At 46.4% G+C, this 22082-nt stretch overlaps 1 protein-coding gene across 2 annotated transcripts in view; it reads right to left on the bottom strand.

Moving 5' to 3' along the window:
- Positions 1 to 22082, bottom strand: part of LOC144491702 (ubiquitin-like modifier-activating enzyme 1) — a 288773-nt gene that overhangs the window by 102310 nt on the left and 164381 nt on the right. The window lies entirely within an intron of this gene.

Below are 22082 nucleotides of genomic sequence, written 5' to 3'. Positions count from 1 at the left end.
TGCACTGTCAGAGGGTCAGTACTGAGGGAGTGCCGCACTGCCAGAGGGTCAGTACTGAGGGAATGCTGCACTGTCAGAGGGTCAGTACTGAGGGAGTGCCGCACTGCCAGAGGGTCAGTACTGAGGGAATGCTGCACTGTCAGAGGGTCAGTACTGAGGGAATGCTGCACTGTCAGAGGGTCAGTACTGAGGGAATGCTGCACTGTCAGAGGGTCAGTACTGAGGGAGCGCTGCATTGTTAGAGAGTCAGTGCTGAGGGAGTGCTGCACTGTCAGAGGGTCTGTACTGAGGGAGTGCTGCACTGTCAGAGTGTCAGTACAGAGGGAGTGCTGCACTGTCAGAGGGTCAGTACTGAGGGAGTGCTGCACTGTCAGAGGGTCAGTGCTGAGGGAGTGCCGCACTGTCTGAGGGTCAGTGCTGAGGGAGTGCTGTACCGTCAGAGGGTCAGTACTGGGGGGAATGCTGCTCTGTCAGAGGGTCAGTATTGAGGGAGTGCTGCACTGTCAGAGGGTCAGTACTGAGGGAGTGCTGCACTGTCAGAGGGTCAGTGCTGAGGGAGTGCCGCACTGTCTGAGGGTCAGTGCTGAGGGAGTGCTGTACCGTCAGAGGGTCAGTACTGGGGGGAATGCTGCTCTGTCAGAGGGTCAGTATTGAGGGAGTGCTGCACTGTCAGAGGGTCAGTACTGAGGGAGCGCTGCACTACCTGAGGGTCAGTACTGAGGGAGTCCTGCACTATCAGAGGGTCAGTACTGAGGGAGTGCTGCACTGTCAGAGGGTCAGTACTGAGGGAGTGCTGCACTGTCAGAGAGTCAGTACTGAGGGAGTGCCGCACTGTCAGAGGGTCAGTACTGAGGGAGTGCTGCACTGTCAGAGGGTCAGTGCTGAGGGAGTGCTGCACTGTCAGAGGGTCAGTGCTCAGGGAGTGCTGCACTGTCAGAGGGTCAGTACTGAGGAGTGTTGTACTGTCAGAGGGTCAGTACTGAGGGAGTGTTGCACTGTCAGAGGGTCAGTACTGAGGGAGTGCTGCACTGTCAGAGGGTCAGTGCTGAGGGAGTGCTGCACTGTCAGAGGGTCAGTGCTCAGGGAGTGCTGCACTGTCAGAGGGTCAGTGCTGAGGGAGTGCTGCACTGTCAGAGGTAGTCCCTTTTGGATGAAACATTAAGACAAGGTTCTGTATAATCTCTCAGGAAGATGTAAAGGATTCCATGAACTTTATTTTAAAGAACAAAGAAGTTCTCCCCAGTGTGTTCTGGCAAATATTTATCCCTCAGCTAACAGCACTAAAAGGATTATATAGTCCTGATCACACTGCTGTTTGTGGGAGCTTGCTGTGCACAAATTGGCTGCCATATTTCCAGCATTATAATAATGAAAAGAGATGAACAGTGCTTCACTGGTTGTAAGGTGCTTTGGGATTACCTGAGGCTGTGAAAGGTGCTGCAAAAATGCAAATCTTTTTATACTCTTTGACTTCCAGTATTGTTAGGATACCAGGTCAGAGACCCCAAGGTATATTATGAAGCCAGGCTAGACCCCAACAATTTGCTACTTTAGCATTAATGTGAGGATAGGATGTTTCACTCCAGGTGCAATTCTACTGACACACTGGGAAGCTTTTATCAAATTTTATTTAACAGCACTGTTTAACTATAACAAATGAATTCGCTTAACTTTTAACAATTGACCACAACTTAAACATGACCAAGATACAATTATTAACTGCCAACCTATCGCTATTAGCTCTAACCGAGCAATATTTCTCTCATAGATTTAAACCCTTCTTTAAAATTAGCTAGCAAAACACCTGCATCCTCGCTTTGACTTAGGTTACCAAATAATACTAATAAATTAATAAATAATACTAATACTTTCTCCCCACTAGCAAACTTAAAACTGTTTGATCTCTTATCTGCTTCTTTTATCATCACATGCTGCGCCACATTTAAATGCTGCCAATCAAACTCACCAACCCTAGTTAATCTCTCCCTCGTGTTGGTCACATCGTCCAATAATGTAGTCTCAGAACGCTGACTCACCAATTTCACCTTGACCAATTTAAGTGGTCCTCTTACCTCACGACCAAAAGTTAATTCAAAGGGACTGAATTTAGTCGATTCATTAATCCTTAATTGCAAAAAGTACAATTCCTTTATCCCAATCTTTTGGATAATCCTGACTATAGACCTTCAACATGCTCTTTTAAGTTTCATGCCACTGTTCTAAAGCTCCCTGGAATTTTTTTTATTCATTCGAGGGACTGGGCATCGCTAGCTGGCCAGCATTTATTGCCCATCCCTAGTTGCCTGAGGGCAGTTGAGAGTCAATGACATTGATGTGGCTCTGGAGTCACATGTAGGCCAGACCGGGTAAGGATGGCAGATTTCCTTCCCTGAACGACATTAGTGAACCAGATGGGTTTTTCCAACAATCGACAATGGTTTCACGGTCATCAGTAGATTCTTAATTCCAGATATTTTAAGATATTGAATTCAAATTCCACCATCTGCCGTGGCGGGATTCGAACCCAGGTCCCCAGAGTATTAGCTGAGTTTCTGGATTAACAGTCTAGCGATAATGCCACTAGGCCATCGCCTCCCCTGGATGATATGCAGTTGATTCAAATTGCTTTACGCCGAAGCTATCCATAACTTCCCTGAATAACTTCAACGTAAAATTGGATCCTTGATCTGATTGAATTTCTGTCGGCAGTCCGTATCGCGTAGAAAATTTAAGTCACCCCTCTACAATCCTCTCAGCTGTAATATTTGGTAATGAAATAACCTCCAGAAATCTAGTAAACACATCGATTATAATCAATAGATACGGATTCCCACTTTCCGTTTTAGGGAGGGCTCCCATGCAATCAATTAGGACCCTTGTAAATGAGATGCCAGAATGGATATTAAAGATGCTGATTTGATTACTGCTTGAGGTTTTCCTATTACCTGACACGTACGGCAAAATTCTACCACATCTTTATACAGTCAAGGCTGATAAAAATGCTTTTGTATTTTTGTATGTGTTTTCCTTACCCTGAAATGACCTCCTACGGGAACCTCATAGGCTACACGCAACATTTTCTTCCTATAACCCACCGATAATACAACTTGATGAACCTCTGCCCAATTTTCAACTGCCTGAATATGTAAAGGTCTCCACTTCCTCATTAAGACATTATTAATGTAATAACGTCCCGATGTACTCTCCCATTTTCCTTCTGTTTGTGCTTATTGATACAACCGCTTTATCTCCACAGCTTTCTGTTGTAATTCTGCCAACTTTCCTGAACTAACGATACCCGCTTCACCCTCCATCTGCTCGTGTTCTTTATCAACCATCTGGTCAAAGATTGTTTCTGATAACTGAACCTCAGTCTCCTTATCTTTATTATTTGCTTTCTGCTCCTCCTATCTCAACCTGTTGATCTTGCGACCACACAGTTAGGAAACATCCCAGGTTGTGCTTCCTGCAACACCTCAGGTTGGACATTCTTTGACTTTCCAGGTGCTTTCCAATCTTAGTAGGCATCTCTGCCATCTGTGATCCAGCAATGTTGGCACTCAGGATAAACTGTATCCCTGGAAAAGATACTTTCCCTATAATCCTATCACCATTTCACCACTTTTCACCGTACTCTCCAACCTTACCTTACATAATGGAAAACTATTTTTTTCACCATTAATTCCACATATTACCACATTTTCTGGCGATACTCCCTCCGAACCACATATCTCCTCATCTTCCACCATTAAAGATAGATTTGATCCTGTATCCCTTAAAATTTGAACTTCCTTGCCCACTCCTCCTGGCACACATCAGTAAACCGTACCCACATAAATAAATTATTCAAAGTGATCTGGCACTTGCTTATCAACCAAGCCCGGACCAGGCTGTACATTCTTTGGCACCTCTTTAGCTTTGGCTATGGTTTCCTTTGCCACTTTGACAAACCCCATTGGCTTATCATGTCATACCATGTCTGTCTTCCCACTGATTTTATTAAGTCACCAGCACTGCAACTTTGTGTGTCAAATGTTATTACAATGAAAGGTGATGACATGGTGGTATTATTGCTAGACCCTTAATCCAGAAACTCAGCTAATGTTCTGGGGACACGGGTTCGAATCCCACCACAGCCGCTGGTGGAATCTGAATTCAATACAAAAATATCTGGAATTAAGAATCTATTGATGACCGTGAAACCATTGTCGATTGTTGGAAAAACCCAATTGGGTCATGAATGTCCTTTTGGGAAGGAAATCTTACCTGGTCTGGCCTACTAGGGGAATTTCACAGTAACTTCATTGCAGTGTTAATGTAAGCCTTACTTGTGACTAATAAATAAACTGTACTTTTTAAAAACTTTACATGTGACTCCAGAGCCACAACAATGTGGTTAATTCTCAATTGCCCCTCTGAACAAGGGCAACTAGGGATGGGCAATAAATGTTGTGATGTGGAGATGCCGGCGTTGGACTGGGGTAAACACAGTAAGGGTTTTAACAACACCAGGTTAAAGTCCAACAGGTTTATTTGGTAGCAAATACCATTAGCTTTCGGAGCGCTGCCCCTTCGTCAGATGGAGTGGAAATCTGCTCTCAAACAGGGCACAGAGACCCAAAATCAAGTTACAGAATACTGATTAGAATGCAAATCTCTACAGACAACCAGGTCTTAAAGATACAGACAATGTGAGTGGAGGGAGCATTAAGCACAGGTTAAAGAGATGTGTATTGTCTCCAGACAGGACAGCCAGCAAGTCCAGGAGACAAGCTGTGGGGGTTACTGATAGTGTGACATAAACCCAACATCCCGGTTTAGGCTGTCCTCGTGTGTGCGGAAATTGGCTGATAGCCAAGTTTAACCTGTGCTTCATGCTCCCTTCACTCACATTGTCTGTACCTTTAAGACCTGGATGGCTGTAGAGATTTGCATTCTAATCAGTATTCTGTAACTTGATTTTGTGTCTCTGTGCCCTGTTTGAGAGCAGATTTCCACTCCATCTGACGAAGGAGCAGCGCTCCAAAAGCTAATGGTATTTGCTACCAAATAAACCAGTTGGACTTTTACCTGGTGTTGTTAAAACTCTTACAATAAATGTTGGCCAGCCAGCGATGCCCATGTCCCACAATGGAACAAAAAGAACATCTAAAGTTTCTTCTTTCTCTTTCACCTTCTTCATATGTTTCCTTTTTAACTTGAGGCAAACTATCCTGACCGTCTCCACCGAGATCTTCGTTGCCTTGACCACCTGAGGGTTTCCCTTTCTCCTGGGTTCTATCCCTCACAGATTGTAATTGGGGTGATAACCAAACTTTGATTTATCAACCAATTTAAAATCATCTGACAAAGTGTTGCTACTCTTGCAGTTTTAACCTCATGCTCTACCACTATTTCAAGTTGAAGTTTTCTTTTCAGCTCATGAAGTTCTAATGCTCTCTCTCTTTCCTTTGCCAGTGCATCTCTCTCATTTCCTTATCCTTTCCTTTTGGCTCTCTCTCTCTCTCTCTCCTGTTGTGCCAGCAGAGCTGTTCTCTTCCTTTCCTTTAGTTCTTTCTTTCTCTTTTTCCGCTGCAATTGCCTCTCTCTCTTTATTTTGCTTTCATTCTAATCCAAGCTGTCTGACTTATTTTTCTTGTTGCAGCTGTTTCATTTGTAATTGAATTCTAGCTAGTTCCAATGATTCCGACAGTGTCGCTGCCAAATTTAAATGCTGAGCTATCACTGAAATTATCTCTGCCTTCCTCACCCCTTCAGGTATAGTCAACTTCAGCTGGTCCGCCTAATCCAAAAGCTTTGCTTTAACCACCCCTTGTAAATCATTCCGAGACACCTCTTCCACAACCAGGAAATCTTTAGCCACTCAAAGAGCCATTTTTCCAGAAGGCATTTCCTGTTTAAACTAACCAACACCTGAAAAGAATCACCAATACCTCAACATCCATTGACTTATAGCTTTTAATCCTGGATAAGTCCCCAATCTTTGTTAGGATACCAGATCAGAAATCCCAAGGTATATTATGAAGCCAGACTTGACCCCAATATGGCATTAATATGAGGGTAGGATGTTTCACTCCAGGCACGATTCTACTGACAAGCTATCAAAACAAATTTCATTTAACAACTCAGTTTAACTATAACAAATGAATTAGCTTAACTTTTAACAATTGAATAATACTTAAACATGACAAGATACAATTCTTCACTGCTAACCTATCACTATTAGTTCTAATCAAGCAACATTTCAATGGACAGCACGGTGGCACAGTGGTTAGCACTGCTGCCACTCAGCACCAGAGACCCGGGTTCGATTCCAGGCTTGGGTCGCTGTCTGTGCGGAGTCTGCACATTCTCCCTGTGTCTGTGTGGATTTCCTCCGGGTGCTCCGGTTCCCTCCCACAGTCCGAAAGACATTCTGGCTAGGTGCTTTGGCCATGCTAAACTCTCCCTCAGTGCACCCAAACAGGCGTCGGAGTGTGGCGACTAGGGGATTTTCACAGTGACCTCATTGCAGTGTTAATGTAAGCCTACTTGTAATGCTAATAAATAAAAACTTTATTTCTCTTACAGACTTAAGCCCCTCTTTAAAATTAGTTTGCAAACCACAGGCATCCTTGCTTTGACTTAGATTACCAATCGTGGAGCTTTCAGAAAACCTCTGGAGAGAGAAAGAGAGTGACACTTCTTTCTTCCACCAGCTCCAGGCTGCCACTGCTCTTCACTTTGAAATGAAAATGAAACTGTTCTATCCTGCAAGCTTAGCTTCTCCCATTAACCACATGACTCTGTCCCTCAATCAACCTGATCAAAACTCAAATGACTGCATACCTTGTCTAAAATCCTGGGAGAACATAAGTAAACAGAAGACCCATTAACTCTACAAAGTAACACTTTCCTAGTTAAAATCAGTTATCCAGCTGTCAGCATTTGAAGTGCACATTTTCCCAAACAAACCGACTACTTGTAACAAAATACTGCCTCTTAAATTAGTCTGCAGAAAGATAAAATATGTTAATAGCATGGTATCATCACAGTGTGAAAGTGAGCCAGGAATCATTGCTCACAACTATTGCACGTCAGGATTTGTCTAATACTTGGAATCGGGCAATATTTAACTGCTCTGAATATAGTTGTTAAGATTATCAGCAACAGACACAAGCTCTGAGCTCCTACTCTCTTTTAGCCACAGTTCTATTTTCTCCCAAACACTCCATCAGAGCCTGCTCCCCAGCCTCCAACCTATCCCCACCTCCTCCCCACTCTCTCCTGCTGAGCCCACGCCCTGAACCACCTAGCTGCCTTGCCCAGATCTTCTGCAGCTATTGGAGCTGGAACACAAGGCCGAATTTTACAACCCCCTCCCACTGGCAAGATTTTCCAGTCCCGTTGAAGTCACTTGGCATTTCACCTGCTCATTTTCACATCTTATAGGGTGGCACAGTGGTTAACGCTGCTGCCTCATAGCGCCAGGGACCCAGGTTCGATTCCCAACTTGGGTCACTGTTTGTGTGGAGTCTGCATGTTCTCCCCATGTCTGCGTGGGTTTCCTCCGGGTGCTCCAGTTTCCTCCCACAGTCCAAAAGACGTGCTGGTTAGGTGCATTGGCCGTGCTAAATTCTCCCTCAGTGTACCTGCACAGGCGCCGGAGTGTGGCGACTAGGGGATTTTCACAGTAACTTCATTGCAGTGTTAATATAAGCCTACTTATGACACGAATAAATAAACTTATATTAAAAAGAAGTCTGCCTCCATGGGAAGTAGGAGAGGAAATGAGTGTGAAAGAACTGGAGAGAGAGAAAAAGGTGTACAAGGAGAATAAAATGCTTGTGAAATGCTTATGAAAGGTGCACAGAGAGGAGGCAAGCACTAGGTACAAATATTTCATTTATATAGTGACTTTCTCAACCTTAGGATGTTCCAAAGCGTAACTCCAAACTAAATATTTTTACAAGTGTGCTGGCTGTTGGAAACTCCCACAAAATAAGCTGCACTTTTTAATGTTGGCCAGGGTTTGTTTTCGAAATCACAATCTTTATAAATTACTGGTTAATTTCCCATGAGGTTGTTCATTAAAAAAAATTGGTATGTCTTTTGCTTGTCTCCCGCCTAATTATTTCCATCTCCAAGTGTGTCATCCTCTCTCCCTGTGTGTCTCCCCCAGGAGAGCCTGGCTCTTCCTCGATGTAGTCCAATTGCATTTTTTACACCCACCCAAGCAGGCAGGTGGGGCCTGGGTTTTGATGCGTTATCTGAAAGACAGCATCTCTGACAGTGCTGTGCTCCCTCGGGTATGGCACCAGAGTGTCTGCCTCGATTCTTTGATCAAGTCTTGCAAGTGGAGGAGTGGGGAGGAGAAGAAATAAGAAATTAAATAAACAAGCAGGGGGATGGCACAGTGGTTAGCACTGCTGCCTCACAGCGCCAGCGACCCGGGTTCGATTCCCAGTTTGGGTCACTGTCTGTGTGGAGTTTGCACGTTCTCCCCGTGTCTGCGTGGGTTTCCTCTGATTTCCTCCCACAGTCCAAAGATGTGCTGGTTAGGTTGATTGGCCATGCTAAAAAAATGTCCCTTACTGTCAGGGGGAGTAGCAAGGTAAATACGTTGGGTTACAAGGATTGGGCCAGGATGGGATTGTGGTCGGTGCAGGCTTGATGGGCCGAATGGCCTCCTTCTGCATTGTCGGGATTCTATGAGATGATTTTTTTTGGGGGGAGAGCAACAACAGTGGGTCAGCAACCAATATAAAGTGAGAGATGTAAAAGGGACGATCCGATTTGCAATCCTTGTTTTACAGAACCAAGACCCAACTCTAACGAAAGTTGGCAGAAGAGAGAAGGAGGGAGAGAGGTAAAGAAAGAAAGAGAGTGCGAGATAATTAGAAGGTGAGAGACAGACAGTTGAGGCAGAAGACAGGCCGATTTATTTGTCTTAATGAACAAACCCATGGGAAATCAACTGGTAAAAGATTGTGTTTAAAAAAAACTAATTAATTTTAAATGCTTTCAAAGCAAAAATGTGCATGGAGATCGTGCATCCCCGCGCTGAGTTATTAAGACTTTTATACTTTTGGCAGGGGTTGTGACAGGACGAACATTAGGTGTTGCACTTAGTCTGAGGATTAACAACCCTGTGCCATCCAGGTTAGGAATTGCAGGCAGCGCTGCTGTGGTTGGCACAGCCCAGTTAGCCCCCAGTGCCAATGGGATCTTGGTGACGTCATCTGACTGTAACCATGAGTGCAGCCACGTAGGCATATGCTGAAGCCGCTGAGAATAGATCCTCTGGGTTTATCACGGTGGCACAACGTGGCATTGCTACCTCACAGCGACAGGGACCCGAGTTCAATTCCAGCCTCAGGTCACTGTCTGTGTGGAGTTTGCACGTTCTCCCCGTGTCTGCGTGGGTTTCCTCCGGGTGCTCCGGTTTCCTCCCACACTTCAAAGATGTGCGGGTTAGGTGGACTGGCCGTGCGAAATTGCCTCTTAGTGTCAGGGAGGTTATCAGGGTAAATGTGTGGGGTTACGGGGATAGGGTCTGGGTGGGATTGTGGTCGGTGCAGTCTCGATGGGCCAAATGGCCTCCTTCTGCACTGTCGGGACTCTATGATCTAACTGGTGTTACCCGAGATACGACAATTGTCTCTCCACACGTCTTTCCTCTCCCCACCCCAAGCCCAACCCTTTCTCGATGAATTCGCCCACAGTCGGCCTTCACAATCACACAGCAAGAAAATAAATTGCGTTTACGTAGCGCCTGTCGGGACCTCGGGTCAACCTGAGGGATCTTGACAGGGTGGATGTGGGGAGGATGCTTCCTCGTGTCAGGGAATCTAGAATGAGGGGCCACGGTTTAAAAATAAAGGTCACCAATTTAGGACAGAGATGAGGAGAGCTTTTTTCTCTCTGAGGGTCTGGATACTTTGGGACTCTCTTCCTCAAATGTGATTAACATCCAGGAAAAATGTGCAAAGCGAACAATAACTTAAAAATGTGTTCTTTCATAGAATCCCTATGGTACAGAAGGAGGCCATTCAGCCCATCACTGACAACAATCCCACCCAGACCCTATCCCCACAACCCCACGTAGTTACCCTGCTCGTCCCTCTGACACTAAAGGGCAATTTAGCATGGCCATTCAACCAAACCCGCACATATCTGGACTATGGGAGGAAACTGGAGCACTCGGAGGAAACCCACGCAGACACGGGGAGAACGTGCAAACTCCACACAGACAGCGACCCGAGGCTGGAATTGAACCCGGTTCCCTAGCGCTGTGAGGCAACAGTGCTAACCACTGTGCCATCGCGCCGCCAATAAGGAAACATGCGGAAACTTTTTTTTTTACACAGTGAGTTGTTGGGTTGCACTCTCTAAAATGGAGGAGAATGTGGACTCAGTTCTGACATTCCAAATGTGGCACGGCAGTACAGTGGTTAGCACTGCTGCCTCACAGTGCCAGGGACCCGGGTTCGATTCCTGTCTTGGGTCACTGTCTGTGTGGAGTTTGCACATTCTCCCCGTGTCTGCGTGGGTTTCCTCCGGGTGCTCCGGTTCCCTCCCACAGCCCGAAAGACGTGTGGGTTAGGTGCATTGGCCATGCTAAATTCTCCCTCAGTGTGCCCGAACAGAGTGTGGCGACTAGTAGATTTTCACAGTAACTTCATTGCAGTGTGAATGTAAGCCTACTTGTGACACTAATAAAGAAACTCTACTTGGAAAAACGCGGGACCCTGGGGGAAAGTAAAAGGGAAGTGGGCCTAACTAGATAGCTCTGCCAAAGAGCCGGCATAGGTGCGATGGGCCAAAAGGCCTCTTTCTATGCGGTATTCTTCTCCGCTTGTCCGATAGCGGCAACTGTTAAAACTGCTGCAATCATCAAAGAGCTTCTGTTCCTCCGGTTACAGGAAGACTGAGAAGTGCAAGGTTCTGGAGTACAGAACAGATATTTAATTTGACGAATTAGTTTGTCTGTGAGGAAAAGTTAATAGCCAAGTAGAGTCTGGATCTCGACTTGAACTTTATCCTGTTACTGTAAGCACTGAGTGATTCAACACAGCTGTGGTAAAGGGGCCAGTTCGTAGGCCAGGGAAAGTAACCTTTCCCAGCATTCACAGTTGCAGTATGTCTGCACGTTTCCTGTTCCCTTCAGACCTTGTTAATATTATTTGCCTGATGGGAACCAGGGCCCCCGACCGTCTGGGTTTTTTTTTATTGCCTTGTTCCTTTCATGACAGAGGAGATATCAGACTGAGTGGCTGCGAGGGAAGGGGGTTCAAGACTGATGCCAGGTCTAAAATTACATCCCCCATCGTATGTGATTGCCTCTGGAAATAAACCACGTGGAGTTCACGTTATCAACTTACTAAAGAGCTTTGCAATGGATTCTGTTCTGCCCCCCCCCCCCGCCCCCCCCCCCCACCACCCCCCAACACCCCACCCCACCCCCTTCAAATTCAATTCTAACCCCCATGCCTCTCACCATTGCATTCCCAGGCTAACCCAACCTGCAATTTAACACGGAGGCAGTGATTCCTTTCCCTTCCTCCCCTCCGGCCATTGCACCGTCAACGGTGAGACTTTCCTCTCCACCTGCGAGGAACGCCTGTCCCGAGGGCATCCAGCCCCATCAGTTGGCCGGCAGCTCTCCCGGCACGGTGGCGCCACCTGGGAGTGGGTGGCCACTGCTGGGATTACAGCAAGTCCCCAGCCCCAAGGAGCCATGGAACCAGATGGCAAGGTAAGTCTGGGGTTTCGCTGGGGTCAGGGTGACAAGGCGCGGGGAGGTGGGTTTGAGGGGGGATGGGGGAGGGGGTAGCCAGGCTTGCGAGGGCAGGGAGTGAGGCATGTGTGGGAGAGAGCGAGGAGGCCTGTATTTTGGACACAGGGTACCGAACAAAAGGACCCCACCACCCACCTTCCCAAACCCCTTTCACCCTGAAAAATGTTGCCAGGTGGTGGCATTGCCAACACAGAACCCTATTCTATGGACACCCCTGCCTGCCACTTGTTCTGGGAGTGATGAGTAGAGAGGGAGGTAACATATGCGTGTGAAAGTTCAGAGAAGGTCATCCTTGCTCTTAATGAATGTAGCTAACCAGAGATAATAGCACATAGCTTGAAGTTCCCTGCTTGCTACCATTCTTTGTATTAGAAGGTGGCACAGTGGTTAGCACTGCTGCCTCACTGCGCCAGGGACCCGGGTTCGATTCCCGGTTTGGGTATGGTGGTGATGGCGGAGGGCTGGCTGGGCCGTAATGTCAACTATTTTGTCCCCTACTCAGCCCCTGCTGAGATTTTCCAGCATTTTCTAGTTTTGTTTCAGATTCCAGCATCCGCAGTAATTTCTTCTTCAAAGATGTGCTGGTTAGGTTGACTGGCCATGGTAAATTGTTCCTTTGTGTCCAAAGATGTGTAGGTTAGTGGAATTAGCGGGATAAACATGTGGGATTACAGGGGATAGAGCCTGGGTAAGATACTTTGTCGGAGAGATGGTGCAGACTCGATGGGCTGAATGGCCTCCTTGTGCACTGTAGGGATTTTATGATTCAATGGAACTCATGGGTTTGAGTTGATGGGGTGTTTCCCGGATGGTTCCTTGGGCTCGGTTTGGGGTGGAAGGAAACATTAACATTGCGGCACGGTGGCATAGTGGTTAGCACTGCTGCCTCACAGCGCCAGGGACCTGGATTCCATTCCCGGCTTGCGTCACTGTCTGTGCGGAGTTTGCACATTCTCCCCGTGTCTGCGTGGGTTTCATCCGGGTGCTCCAGTTTCCTCCCACAGTCCAAAGATGTGTGGGTTAGGTGGATTGGCCATGCTAAATTGCCCCTTAGTGTCAGGGGGACTAGCTAGGATAAATGCATGGGGTTATGGGGATAGGGCCTGAGTGGGATTGTGGTCGATGCAGACTCGATGGGCCGAATGGCCTCCTTCTGCGCTGTAGGATTCAATGATTAAGACAGTGGTTCAGTTGATTGATTAGTTGTTAAAGCAGAAGGAGCATCCCTCCCCCACCCTCCTTGCACCACCCCCCACATCCCCAGCCTTTCTGACATCTCCTGGTCTCCTATTATTGCAAAGTGAAGCAAGAATAGCCAGTGTGAGAGCAATGTATGTTCCACTGGCGATAGGGGAGGGAGTGGTGCCGGGCTCTGCTTCACTCGACAGGAATGCAGACTGAATCCGCAGAAAATTGCTTGCACCGTGAATTGGCTGGAAAAGTTTCCCTGGGGTCTGTCGATATCCGAGGGCAAGGCCGATTCTCCAACTCCACAAGAAACACAGAACAGTTAAGCAGACACATTACCTCTTGTTGGGTGGAGGATGCAATTAAACTAATACCTAGGGCACTGCGTTCTTAGAAAGGCGGTGGACTGGTCTGTTGTAACCTTGTCCTGCAACTACCCTGAACCCACAAGAGTTAAAGGATTTTCCCATTGGCTGCACAATTGTTTAATCCAATTCACAAATTTATGCAGAGATAAAAAGATCAGCAACATCGGTGCTAGACGTTGATTATTCACACCTGGCCAATCCTAATGGTTGCTGGGTTATTAATTCATGCATTACCCCAGCAACCATTCTTAACTTCTTTTGAATGGTGAGTCAGCAGTCTTTTGGAGGGGGATTTTCCAAAACCGTCAGTCATACACATTGTCCGTTAGCCGAATGGGAACAGTCACACCCCCAAGGACATGCCCGATGGCGAATTTGCTATCGACACGATACTGACAGGCCGCCCACATGTGCAACACAAGGATGCCTGCAGGACAGGTCTTCAAGTTGCCGGAGGTCGGAGTCAACGCATGGGGAAGCCCTCGCATTGGGCCCATCGACCACAATCCCACCCAGACCCAGACCCTATTCCCATAACCTCATACATTTATCCGAGCCAGTCCCCCTGACACTAAGGAGCAATTTAGCATGGCCAATCCACCTAACCTGCACATCTTTGGACTGTGGGAGGAAACCGGAGCACCCGGAGGAAACCCACGCAGACATAGGGAGAATGTGCAGACTGCACATAGTGACCCAAGCCGGGAATTGAACCTGGGTCCCTGGCGCTGTGAGGCAGCAGTGCTAACCACTGTGCCACCATGCTGCCTGGGCGCAATCCATCATTTCTCGAGACAGACTGATACTGTCAGTTAGGCACCTTATATTCTTCACTGCTTTTTGAACAATGTTCTCTCTGCCTCTTCCTCTCCTGAACATACCAATTCTGTCAGAAGTGCTTCCTTGGCATCAACAACATCCATCCCCTTGCCCCCCGCAAGTGACCACTCTTCACCTTGTACAGCAGGACTGAAAATGACAACAGATTATTTGATCTAATGGATAACGTGCTGACGTTCATTGAAGTGCTATTTCCCTCCCTCTCCCTCAATCTCTCCCTCAATGTCAACAAAACGAAGGAGATTGTCATCGACTTCAGGAAGCGTAAAGGACAACATGCCCCTGTCAACGGGGACGAAGTGAAAAGGGTCGAGAGCTTCAAGTTTTTAGGTGTCCAGATCACCAACAACCTGTCCTGTTTCTCCCATGCCGACACTATAGTTAAGAAGGGCGGCACGGTAGCACAGTGGTTAGCACTGCTGCTTCACAGCTCCAGGGACCTGGGTTCGATTCCTGGCTTGGGTCACTGTCTGTGTGGAGTTTGCACATTCTCCTCGTGTCTGCGTGGGTTTCCTCCGGGTGCTCCGGTTTCCTCCCACAGTCCAAAGATGTGCGGGTTAGGTTGATTGGCCATGCTAAAAATTGCCCTTAGTGTCCTGAGATGCGTAGGTTAGAGGGATTAGTGGGTAAATATGTAGGGATATGGGGGTAGGGCCTGGGTGGGTTTGTGGTCGGTGCAGACTCGATGGGCCGAATGGCCTCTTTCTGTACTGTAGGGTTTCTATGTTTCTATTTCTATGTTTCTAAGAAAGCCCACCAACGCCTTTACTTTCTCAGAAGATTAAGGACATTTGGCATGTCAGCCATGACTCTCACCAACTTTTATAGGTGCACCATAAAAAGCATTCTTTCTGGTTGTATCACAGCTTGGTATGGCTCCTGCTCTGCCCAAGACTGCAAGGAACTACAAAAGGTCGTGAATGTAGCCCAATCCATCATGCAAACCAGCCTCCCATCCATTGACTCTGTCTACACTTCCCGCTGCCTCAGCAAAGCAGCCAGCATAATTAAGGACCCCATGTACCCCAGACATTCTCTCTTCCACTTTCTTCCTTTGGGAAAAAGATACAAAAGTCTGAAGTCACGTACCAACTGACTCAAGAACAGCTTCTTCCCTGCTGCCGTCAGACTTTTGAATGGTCCTATCATATATTATAAGCTGCTCTTTCACTTCACCGTCCCTGTAACTGCAACACTATATTCAACACCCTCTCCTTTCCTTCTCCCCTATGTGCTCTATGAACGGTATGTTTTTGTCTGTGCAAGAAACAATACTTTTCACTGTATCCCGATACATGTGACAATAATAAATCAAATCAAAAACTGCTTTCCAACCCAGGAACTTGGGAAAGTGGGATTTTTGTTTTAAATACTAGAGTGGCCAGAATGACTAGCTTCCCAATTTTCCCTCACCCTACACAGGCCAGCTTTGAGATGAGAAACCCATTAAATGGGTGTAATAATGATACTGGTGTAATTGGTAGACAGGCGGACTGACTCCTGAGGATCATGATGCAGTGTTAAGTAATTGCTGGAGTTAGAACAGCATATAATTAAGCTAAGTTCCCAAACGGGTTTGAATCACTGCTGAGTCACTGTTTTCAGGTTGAGTTTTCTGTGAAGATCTTTATTCCTCTCCGAGATTGAAGCTATGGAACTCATGTTGAATCAAAATATGATGCAGGTGAAAACTGAAGAGTATCCTGATTGTTAAAAATGATGTGGAACTAGTAGAATTGAAAAGTCTTTACTAACACTCCAGGGCAGTGCGAGAGAGCACTACACTGTCAGGGGGACTGTCTTTAATCGTTAGATTGTGGCACCTATGCCTGCTCAATAAAATATTCCACGGCGCCCCTTTCAATACCCTCTAATTCCATTTTTTACACTCGTTCCATGCTTTTAAAACTCTACTCTGACACTTATAAACTCTCTAACAATGCTCCAAATCAATCCATTAGACTTTTGAATGGATCTACCTTATATTAAGTTGATCTTTCTCCACACCCTAGGTATGACTAACACTACATTCTGCACCCGCTCCTTCCCTCCCCAGTATGCCATGATGTGGAGATGCCGGCGTTGGACTGGGGTGGGCACATAAAGAAGTCTCACAACACCAGTCCAACAGGTTTATTTGGAATCACGAGCTTTCGGAGCGCTGTTCCTTCATCAGGTGAGGAAGGAGCAGCGCTCCGAAAGCTTGTGATTCCAATTACTCTGCTGGGCGTTAACCTGGTGTTGTGAGACTTCTTACTGTTCCCTATGAACGGTATGCTTTGTCTGTATAGTGCGCAAGAAAGAATACTTTTCACTGTATACCAATACATTGACAATAATAAATCAAATCAAAGAGGAACAGGGGAGTTATCCTCAGTGTCCCGGCCAGTGTCCTTCACTCAACATCAGAAAAACAGATTATCCTATCGTTGTTGTGAGAGCATACTGGCTGCCAATTTCCCTACTTTATAACACTTCAAATGCCTTTCACTGGCTGTAAAATCCAGTGGTCAAGAGAGGCGCTATAGAAATGTAGGGTTTTCGCTCTCTTTAAGGCACAAGCTACTCGACCCATGCGTGCGGCACACGAGTCCCCTCCCACCCATCTTCAGCTGAGCTTAACAGCAGAATAGATAAAAGCAAAATACTGCGGATGCTGGACTCTGAAACAAAGACAGGAAATGCTGGAAAATCTCAGCAGGTCTTACAGCATCTGAGGAGAGAGAATAGAGCCAACGTTTCGAGTCTGTGAATAGTCATCCAGTCTTGAAACGAAAGCCACCCCACCCTACTCTGTATCTAACTTCTAGCAACAAAACCTTCTATCGCTGTCTCCCTCATAAGTTTATCCAGCTTCCCCTTAATGTGCCCCTGGGTGGCACAGTGGTTAGCACTGCTGCCTCACAGCGCCAAAGACCCGGATTCGATTCCTGGCTTGGGTCACTGTCTGTGCGGAGTCTGCACGTTCTCCCCGTGTCTGCGTGGGTTTCCTCCGGGTGCTCCGGTTTCCTCCCACAGTCTGAAAGACGTGCTGGTTAGGGGCATTGGCCATGCTAAATTCTCCCTCAGTGTATCCAAACAGGCACCAGAGTGTGGTGACTAGGGGATTTTCACAGTAACTTCATTGCAGTGTTAATGTAAGCCTACTTGTGACTAATAAATAAAGTTAAAGTTAGTTAAATACATCTACACTGTTAATCTCAACTACTCCTTGAAGTGGAGTGTTCCACATTCTCACTACTCCAGAGATAAAGAAACTTCTTAATTTCCTATTAGACTTCTTAGCGGCAATCTTTAGTTTTATTCTCCCCCACAAGTGGAAATATCTTCTCTGTCTGTTCTTTCAAACCCCTTCCTAATCTTAAAGGTCTCTTTCAAGTCACCCAGCAGCCTCCACTTTCCTGGAGAAACGAGCCTTCGCATCTTCAATCTTCCCTGATAGTCTAACGTCCCGTTATCCTTGCAAATGTTACTCTGCACATTCTCTCCTTCCTCTACATAATATGTTAAGTTGATTGTGCATTTTGGTCGGAAAAATGGGAAGGCGACTTATTATCTAAACGGGGAGAGATTTCGGGGAGCTCCGGTGCAGAGGGATCTGGGTGTCCTCGTTCATGAGTCACAGAAAACTAGCATGCAGATCCAGCAGATAATCAAGAAAGCGAAGGGAATGTTGGCATTTATAGCTAAAGGAATAGAATATAAAGGTAAGGAAGTATTGCTGCCACTATACAAGGCATCGGTGAGGCCGCACCTGGAGTATTGTGCACAGTTTTGGTCCCCTTATTTGAGATAAGATGTAGTGGTGTTGGAGGCAGTTCAGAGGAGGTTCACTAGATTGATTCCAGAGATGAGGAGTTTGTCGTGTGAAGAGAGATTGAACAGTTTAGGCCGATACTCTCTGGAATTTAGAAGAATGAGGGGAGATCAAATTGAGGTATTCAAGATGATAAAAGGTATGGATAAAGTAGACATGGAGCGGATGCTTCCTCTTGTGGGGCATTCTAGGACGAGAGGTCATAGTCTTAGGATAAAGGGTAGCAAATTTAAAACAGAGTTGAGGAGAAACTACTTCTCCCAAAGGGTTGTGAATCTGTGGAATTCGCTGCCCCAAAGTGCGGTGGATGCTGGGACAGTGAGTAAATTTAAGGAGGAATTAGACAGATTTTAAATTGGTAATGGGTTGAAGGATTATGGGGAGAAGGCAGGAAAATGGGGATAAGGAGCATAACAGTCATGATGGATGGTGGAGCAGACTTAGAACCATAGAACCATAGAAAATTACAGCTCAGAAACAGGCCTTTTGGCCCTTCTTGTCTGTGCCGAACCATTTTTTGCCTAGTCCCACTGACCTGCACTTGGACCATATCCCTCCACACCCCTCTCATCCATGAACCCGTCCAAGTTTTTCTTAAATGTTAAAAGTGACCCCGCATTTACCACTTTATCCGGCAGCTCATTCCACACTCCCACCACTCTCTGCGTGAAGAAGCCCCCCCCCCTAATATTCCCTTTAAACTTTTCTCCTTTCACCCTTAACCCATGCCCTCTGGTTTTTTTCTCCCCTAGCCTCAGCGGAAAAAGCCTGCTTGCATTCACTCTATCTATACCCATCAAAATCTTATACACCAAATGGCAAAATGGCCTAATTCTGCTCCTATATCTTATGAACTTATATCCTTCTTATAATATGTAAAGCTGATCAATTGGTTTTATAGTTAACAGGAATGTCTGCTGCGCATGGACTCTGCACTGAAGGAGAGGGTGATGAGAGTGACATTGCGTACACGGAACTCTTTTCCTCATGGGGACATGCACAGTACTACACAACACTTACTGGTCGGACTACAGGCAGAAAGGAACATTTCAGCTTCTAAACAGAGGAGTTATTTTACAACCAGTGAAAATGGCCAGTGAGGGAAAGGGACAGGTGCTGCCGGGCTGCCGGAGGGTTATATATTCCGACACACACAGCTTTATCCACACTGCGACTCTCTCTGGCAGTGAATACGACAGGCTCCTGGCCGAACATTGGATCGATTCCGAGCCAGGTTTGTGCTCGCCAAGGATCATATCCAAAGCATCGAGCAGTCCAGAGAGGTTGATCATCTGAATGAGCAGAGACCCGACAGTAACATAAGCTACGCTCCTGGTACATTCACTGGCAGAACTCTGAACGCTGGGCAAATGCAGCCTTCAAGCTTCGGGTCAGCCATGGTGTCACCCACATGATAAAATTGCTGTTAAAATGGATAGCTCGGCCTGTTTGAGAGGCTGAGTTTCCAGGCTTTAATGCCAGTTTGCTGCTTTGTTTCTCCTGCTCTGGATTGGTCTTTTCCTTTATCATTAATGGTACATGGCCACATGATTTCCATTGAACCATAGAATCCCTACAGTGCAGAAGGAGGCTATTCAGCCCATCGAGTCTGCATCGACTCTTCGAAAGAGCATCTTACCCAGGCCCAGCGCCCTGTCCTATCCCCATAACCCCACGCATTTACCATGGCCAATCCACCTAATCTACACATCTTGGGACACTAAGGGGCAATTTAGCATGGCCAATCCACCTAACCCGCACATCTTTGGACTGTGGGAAGAAACGGAAGCACCCGGAGGAAACCCACGCAGACACGGGGAGAACGTGCAAACTCCACCTAGTGACTCAAGGCCGGAATTCAAACTGGGTCCCTGGCGCTGTGAGGCAGCAGTGCTAACCACTGTGCCACCATGCCACCCAGCCTCACCTGAACAGAATGAACCCACAGTGTTAATGAATCTACAATTAGGTAGATTAGGCAGTCTAAAGATATACTAAGAGCCAGTGTTAATATTTACACACGAGATAGCAGCACGTGTAGGCCACTCAGTCCCTCTGGCCTGCTCCGCCATTCAGTAAGATCTTGGCTGATCCCTGGAGACTCCTTTCTCTGTGGCTTGGTGGTCATCATGTTCACCTTAAACTTGGAAGGCTTCTGGTTCAAAACTGGGCAGAAATGTTACATAGCTCCTTTCTTTAGAGGAAGGGCTGTTTACACAATTGTGTCAGTTGCAAAGAGGTATAGGTTCAAGTTTTAGGCTCCCCTACCTTTGGGAAAGGATATTGACTATCTAGCTGATCTATGCCCCTCATTATTTTATAGACCTCTACAAGATCACCCCTAAGCCTCCTACGCTCCAGGGAAAAAAGTCCCAGTCTATCCAGCCTCTCCTTATAACTCAAACCATCAAGTCCCGGTAGCATACTAGTAAATCTTTTCTGCACTCTTTCTAGTTTAATAATATCCTTTCTATAATAGGGTGACTAGAACTGTACACAGTATTCCAAGTGTAGCCTTACCAATTTAAGAGGCATCAGATGAGTACATGTGTAAGGAGAGAATAGAGGGATAGAGACTGAGTAAGGGCAGAGGTTTTATTTTAGTTTAGTTAGGGCATCATGATCAGCACAGGCTTGGAGGGCCAAAGGGCCTGTTGCTGTACTTTTCTTTGTTCTTTGTAGTTCTGGACTCACCCACAAGGGGAAACATCTTTTCTACGTCCACCTTGTCGAGACCGTTCAACGTCTTATAAATTTCATTCAAGTCACCCCTCACTCTTCTAAACTTCAGTGGAAATGAGCCCAATCTGTCTAACCTATCCTCTTTTTGACAGTCGGAACACCATGATAACATTCGTTAAGTAGAAGAGATGCACCCTTGGAAGAAATGGAGAAGTTGGGTAGAATACCCCAGCATCAAAAAATGAAAGGCGGCAGACTTTGAGGCAGGAGGCAGTTATGCCCTTGACAACGCAATAGGAAGTGATGGCCTAATGGTGATATCGCTAGGCTAGCAGGTTTAGGTTAATTCTCTGGGTAAAAGTTGGTGAAATTTAAATTCAATTGATGAAAGGTGCTACATAAATGCGTTAAAAAATTTTTAATAGTGTCACAAGTAGGCTTACATTAACACTACAATGAGGTTACTGTGAAAATCTTCCAGTTGCCACACTCCGGCGCCTGTTTGGACACACTGAGAGAGAATTTAGCATGGCCAATGCACCTAACCAGCACATCTTTCGGACTGTGAGAGGAAACCGGAGCACCCGCTAAACACGAAATTGCTTTGGCAGATAAGGCAAAGGAGAATCCATAAAGGGCAAAAGTGTAACTAGGGCACAGAGCGTAGGGCATCTTAAGGATCCACAAAATCACCTCCACAGCCGTTAGCCCCGTACCCAAGAATCTAGTGCAATGATGCTCTCCTCAATTCCTGCGTAAAAATTGCCTTGTTTATGCCGGAGATGGAGCTGGAATAACGGCGCATAGTCTAGTTTTGAAAGTGTAACCATGTGGTACTGGACTCAGTTCAAGTATCAACTCCGGAAAGTTCCTTTGAACAATTACTGACATGACTTCAATAAAGGCTGTGATATTTCCAGTTTCCCAGATGTCCACACGTGTTAGTTGACAGAAAGCCAGACTCAGATTCTCCCTCCTTCTTTCCTCCCAACTCCCTGAGGAAGTAAGCTGGCAAAGAATAGGAACTCTGTGAGCGCTGTCGCTCCTCCCCCAGCACACACTGGTTCACACGCCCACATGTGTGCACAATAATCTTGTGGCATGTTGATTTATCAACTTAGTCGGAACCAGTTTGTCCATTGATTGAAATCAAATCTGAAATGTTGGATCTTCCCAAATGCCCAGAAATGATTCCCAGAAATCCGAGTGAACCGCAGGTGACCCTATTCCGAGAAATGAGCCACCTTCATAGAAGTGGCCCCAAGGTGTGTGGTGACACTTTCAATTTAAGTCATCTGTTCATCAGAGGTGTGGGAGGCTGACACTGGGAGTCCGCACAAGTTCGCACACATCTCATCGAACAGTCGTTCAAACATCCCTGGGTCAGATGTGGCAAAAGGTACAAGCA

Source organism: Mustelus asterias, chromosome 3 (genome assembly GCF_964213995.1).
Source record: "Mustelus asterias chromosome 3, sMusAst1.hap1.1, whole genome shotgun sequence".
NCBI lineage: Eukaryota > Metazoa > Chordata > Chondrichthyes > Carcharhiniformes > Triakidae > Mustelus > Mustelus asterias.
Note: the sequence above shows the minus strand (reverse complement) of the source record. Positions and strands in the feature narration are given on the sequence as shown.